Raw genomic sequence first — 5,887 nt, forward strand, 5'->3', positions numbered from 1 at the left:
AAAAAAAAAAAAAAAAAAAAAAAAAAAAAAAAATATTAAAAATTAAAAAAAAAAAGAGTTTCAGATCTTCACTCCCCGCCCCACCCTCACCCCTTCTCCCTAATCCCCAGTCTCATCCCCCATCTCTGAGGCAGACTACCTGTTGTGATCTCTCCTCACTCTCTGCTCCCATTCCCAGGGGAGGGTCTGAGTAGATTCTAGTGAAAACATCCTGCTTCCCTCCTTCCTGTGGACCCCCTCAGCCCCCAACCTCATTCCTAAGTGTTCATTCCCAATGCCTAGAAACCCCAGTGGCCAAACCTAGCAGGATCCCAGAATTCCCTCCCCGACAACACACTGCCATCACACCCTCTTAAGACCTGAGAGGGCAACAGAAACCAAAGAAAAAAAGAACATGCACTCAACAAAGGTTGAGACAGCACCTAGAATTAATTACAGCTCTTCCCAAACCCAGATTTCTAGACACTAGCATAAGAACACAATCAATAACAAGCAGGACAATGTATTTCCCTGAGATCCATTGTATCTGCTGAAGCACAAGAGAAAACCTTAGCACAGCCATTATGAATAGGATAGAGGTCCACAGAAATGAATCTTAAAGAAATCTATGAAAACATAAGCACTAGAAGGAAGTGAATAAAACCGCTCAATACCTGAACGTTGAAATAGATTCAATAAAGAAAATCAAAACTGAAAGAAATCTGGCCACAACAAATTGAGGAACCCCAGAGGCAAGCCTCATCAATAGGATGCAAGAGATGAAGGAAAGAATCTCAGACAGTGAAGACTCCATAGAAGAATTGAAAACATCAGTAAAGCCAAAATGTTAAATGTATGTAATAACAGGAATAGAGGAAGAAGAAGAAACACAGGTCAATGTCAAAGAAAATATTTTCAACAGAATCATAGAAGAAAATTTCTAATCTAAAGAAGGAGACACTTATCAAGGTACAAGAAACATACAGAACACCAAATAGACTGGGATTAGGAAAAAATCTTGGCTAGGCACATAATAATCAAAACACTAAACATTCAGAACCAAGAAGAGACCTTAGAACACCCAGCTCTGTTTGTTTTGTTTTTTGGTTTTTGGTTTTTCGAAACAGGGTTTCTCTGTGTAGCCCAGGCTGTCCTGGAACTCACTTTGTAGACCAGGCTGGCTTCGAACTCAGAAACCCACCTGCCCCTGCCTCCCTAGTGCTGGGATTAAAGGCTCAGCTCTGAATGGGATGTCTCCACCAAATCCCACCCCTAAGGGTGATAGGAACAGCTCTGTCCCGGTTGGTAGGCAGGCTTTGAGAGTTTCTCTCTGTGTTTCATGGTCTGCTTTAAGAGATGAGTGCTCAGCGCCTTACTCTAGCTGCCAGGCCCGCTGTTGTGATGATGATAGACTGCTACAACTTCCTTTTATAAATTGCCTTGATTGCAGTATTTTATCCCAGCATCAGGAAAGCAATTAATCCACCTGCCCCTTGGCACTCCATTCCCCAGCCAGGAGATTCTCCTGCCTCTGTGCTTTCCTTACCGAGATGAACTCTGGACTGCATTTCCTGACAGCTGAGAGTCAAAAGACATTCCTCCTCCTTTAAGTTGCTAATGCCAGGCCTTCTGTCACAGCACTGAGAGAACTAGTCCTTTTACTAAAGGACAGGTTAATCTTTTGCTTGAGCTAATTGATAGATAGGGAGTATTATCTCCCGGTATATTTTTACTAAAATGTTTTTATTAATTCTTTGAGAATTTTTGTACAACATATTTTGATTATATTCATTTCCCCATTTTCTCCCAGACCCACCCCTTACATTTTTACTCTCCCCAACTTTTTTTTAAAAATAAAGATTTATTATTTTATTTTTCATGAGTACTAGTGTTTTCCCTGCCTCTGTGTGTGTGTGTGTGTGCGTACCATGTGCATGCCTGGTGAAGATGGCATCAAACAGATCCCCTACTACTGGAGTTACTATCTTGTCAGGGCTGGAACTAGAATCCAGGTCCTCTGCAAGTACATCTTGTGCTCTTAACTGCTGAACCATCTCTCAGGAGTCTCTTTCCCATTTTTTGAAAAAAGGTCTTGCTTACTGTCTCTCTTTTTAAATAACCCCTCCTGGTACATTATATCAAGCATAATTGTGCTGCTTAGTTTCTGGTCCCCTTGACACAAGCTAGGGGTATCTGGAATGAGGCACCTCAGTTAAGAAAATGCCTCCATCTGATTGCCTGTAAGGAGACTGAACTGGAGCAGAGACCTTGGAGGAGTGCTGCTTACTGGCTTGCTCCTCATGGCTTGCTCAGTCTGCACCTGTGGACAATACCCACAGTGAACCGGGTCCTTCTACCCCATCATTAATCAAAAAAAAATGTACTACACCGTTTCCCATAGGCCAATCTTCAGTGGGAGCATCTTCTCAACTGAGGTTCCCTCTTCCCAAGTGAATCTAGCTTGTGTCAAGCTGACATAAAACCATCCAACACATCAGGTAAGCTCCAATTAGTAATGGCACCATAGAAAACTACGCTACCTGTTGAGGACAATTTCAAAGATATTTGTGGTTAAAAGACACATGTGACACGTGACACACATTATACTACAATCAGGGCTTACCTCACCTCCAGCTTGCATATTTGTGGACGTCTCTGGAAGGAAACAGAGTTGTATCTCTGTATTCCGAACAGTACTTGTCTCCAGGGTTGATGTTACAGGTAAAAGGGCAAGTTGATATTTGCACATACTACGGCCTTAAATAATAACACTTAAATAATTAGGTGTAAAATGGAATCCTTATTGTATTAGTTTTCTGCTGCTGTTACAAAGACCTGAGGTCAATCTATGTAGAAAGAGGAAGGGTTTAAAGTGACTCAGGGTTTGGGCAGCTTCAGTCCTTGGTGACTGGGTCCTATGGCTTCGGCTAGGTGGCACAATATTATCATGGTAGGAACATTAGGCTGGAAAGGCCTTTGAACCGCAAAATATCTGGGAAGCTCAGATGAAGAAAAGGGCCTGAGTCCCAATATCTTGCCCCCCACCCAAGTGACCCAACCTCCTTTCTTTAGGCCACCGGGCTCTGTAGCCCAAGTATGCTTTGAACTTTATATCTTCTGCTAAGCCTCCCGGATCACTGCAGGCCTGGGCTACCTGCTCAGCAGGACACACCTCTTAAAGCTACCACTCCCTTCATATAGCACCGTGGGCTTGTGACTATACCTTTAGCACATAACACTCACCCAAACCATACCACCAGAGTGCCTAAATTTCATCGTTTATCAGTTATGGCTAAAGCATCTGGCTGCCAGCCTTAGCCGTGCAAGCCAGACGGTTCTTGTCGCTGCTTCTTTCCCAAGGTGCTTTGACAGTCTTTCCCTTGGTGTGCAGCTCTTACAGAGCTCTTTGTTCTCTTTTCTCCTTGGGAATGTGTGTGTTCCTGTATCTCGAAGGACTCCCACTTCAGCGACCTGGAAGTGGAGTAAAATCAGGAAGCCTAGGGAGTCTTTGTTTTCTTTTCTTTTTTCTAACCTAAAGAAGTCAGAGAAACTTAAGCTGGAGAGATGGCTCAGTGGTTAAGGCAGATGCTGCTCTTCCTGAGGCCCTGAGTTCAAATCCCAACACCCAGATCATGTGGCTCACATGTGACCTCAGCCTGTGACCCCAGCTCCTGGGGCATCTGACACCTCGGGCCTCCGTGGGCACTTACATTTATGTGCCTATACCCACACAATACACACAATTAAACTAATAAAAATAGATCTTTTTTTAAAAAAAGGTCAGCGACAACTCCCCCCGCCCCCCCCCACCCCAGGTAAATAAAACCACAAGAGTTTAATACCATTACTATATTTAATAGCGTCTCTCTTTAAGGTTTATTTATTTATTTATTTTTAGAAGCAAACTTTTTTTTTTTTATGTTTTACCTGATTTTATGTTTGCTAGAAACATTTGAAATGAAAACCAGAAATCTCTGTGCTTATTGGCTAAAGAAACATTGTCATTACTCCATTAAATGATGGCCAACATACTAGAAGAAGATATTGAAACAAGTTGCTTTATAAAGTTTTGAGATATTTCTGCAGTTTGTAAGATTTCTTTTACAAAGACAAAGATCAGTTCAAACGGCGTGAAAGGTTTATTTTTAACAACCAGAATTTCTCCAAGCAGGCCTGTGTCATCCTAACAGGCATAAACTTTTCTGTGCAATGGGATTTCTTTTTTTTTGTTTTGTTTTGTTTTTCGAGGCAGGGTTTCTCTGTGTAGCCTTGGCTGTCCTGGAACTCACACTGTAGACCAGGCTGGCCTCGAACTCAGAAATCCGCCTACCTCTGCCTCCCGAGTGCTGGGATTAAAGGCGCAATGGGATTTCTTCACTCACCGAGAATAAAAAAATTTCAGGGGTTATAATGAATCTGCGGTTTACTATGCTCTAGAAAAAAAAAATATCTTGGAGAGCATTTTAAACACAACGAGGGCTGTGGAGGCACCTCAGCTGGCCAGCATGGTTGTCCACGAATCCGATGCCTGACTTTGGTCCTTGAGATCCACGTGCTGGAATGACAGAGCTGATCCCTGCAGGCATCAGGCCGGCACTGTGGAGTCTATGGCCCTCCCTACCCCACTCCACCACCACAAAATGAATGGATGAATCAATAAATGCAATTTTTAAAAGGTTAACACAATTTAAGTTTAATTATTAAAAAGTAGTTTTTCGGTGGGTTTGGCTGTATGTAAGGAAGTCTTGGAAAACATGGCTTGCCAGTCACTTTCCTACGCAACATTCTCACAGCATCTTCAGGAGAAACAGAAGGGGTCAGTTATTTTCTCCCACACAAAGGATAAAAATCACAGTATGTGGTCCTCTGAAACTTCTAGAAAGGCACTCCCCCCCTCTCCAAAGCAAACATTTTGACTTCTTTAAGGATCTCATTGTCAAACAAAAAGTTTCCCTGCCTTGCTTAGTTCACAGTAGCATCTCATTATGTAGTCCAGTCTGGCCTTGAATCTACAATCCTCTTGCCTCTGCAAGCTGGGATTCTCTTTCCTGTCAAGCCAAGTCCTGTGCTCTGTAATTTCTACCTCCAGACTGTTGTTATTTGCCTTGATAATAACACTGGTAGGAAACAGATGTCAGAGTTTGATAAAGGGACTGTCTACAAAAAGTGTCTTCTCTCCTTAAGGTCAGGAACAAACCAAGGATTTTCACACCGTGTTTACCCCTATTTTTGGAGATCTTAGCCAGTGCAACTAAGCAAGAAAAAAGAAATGATGGTCATCTGGAGTGGAAAAGCACAAACGAAAATATTTAAACACGACTGCTGATCAAGCCTGATGACCTCAAGTCCATCCCTGGGGCCCACGTCAAAATGCAGGATGCTGCGGTACTCCAACAGTCTGGCAAGGAGAACAAAGGTAGAGACCAGAGGATTACACAGAATTCGCAGAATTCTAGCCTGCTAGCCTGGCATGCATAACACAGGAAAACTCACCCTGCCTCAAAGAGGTGGAAGGACAGAACTGCTCCTGGAGGCTGTCATGTGACCTCCACAAGCACGTGCAGTCCCACACGAGTACTAATAATTAATTAATTAAGGAACTATTGCTTTCATGATTTATTTATTTTATGTGCACTGGTGTCTTGCCTGCATGTGCATCCATGTGAGGGTGTCAGTGTCAGACCCCCTGGAGTTACAGACTGTTGTGAGCTGCTCTGTGGGTGCTGGAAATTGAACCCAGGTCCTTTGGAAGAACAGCTAGCTGGTGCTCTTAACTGCTGATACATCTTTCCAGGCCATTTTTGGTTGTTTGTTTTTGTTTTTGTTTTTTTAGACGGGGTTTCTTCGGGTGGCCCTGGCAGTCCTGGAACCCAGTGTAAAATATGTATTCCTATAGTAGAGTGCACCA

At 43.0% G+C, this 5,887-nt stretch overlaps 1 long non-coding RNA gene across 1 annotated transcript in view; it reads left to right on the forward strand.

Moving 5' to 3' along the window:
• The window catches only part of LOC110311155, a 38,840-nt gene extending 33,265 nt beyond the window's left edge, over positions 1-5,575 (forward strand). Inside the window, exon 4 of the long non-coding RNA XR_002379920.1 lies at positions 5,164-5,575. This is a non-coding gene — a long non-coding RNA (uncharacterized LOC110311155). The remainder of the gene's footprint in view (positions 1-5,163) is intronic.
• Positions 5,576-5,887: the final 312 nt, after the last annotated feature.

The sequence above is a fragment of the Mus caroli genome, chromosome 16, assembly GCF_900094665.2.
Source record: "Mus caroli chromosome 16, CAROLI_EIJ_v1.1, whole genome shotgun sequence".
Taxonomy (NCBI): Eukaryota; Metazoa; Chordata; class Mammalia; order Rodentia; family Muridae; genus Mus; species Mus caroli.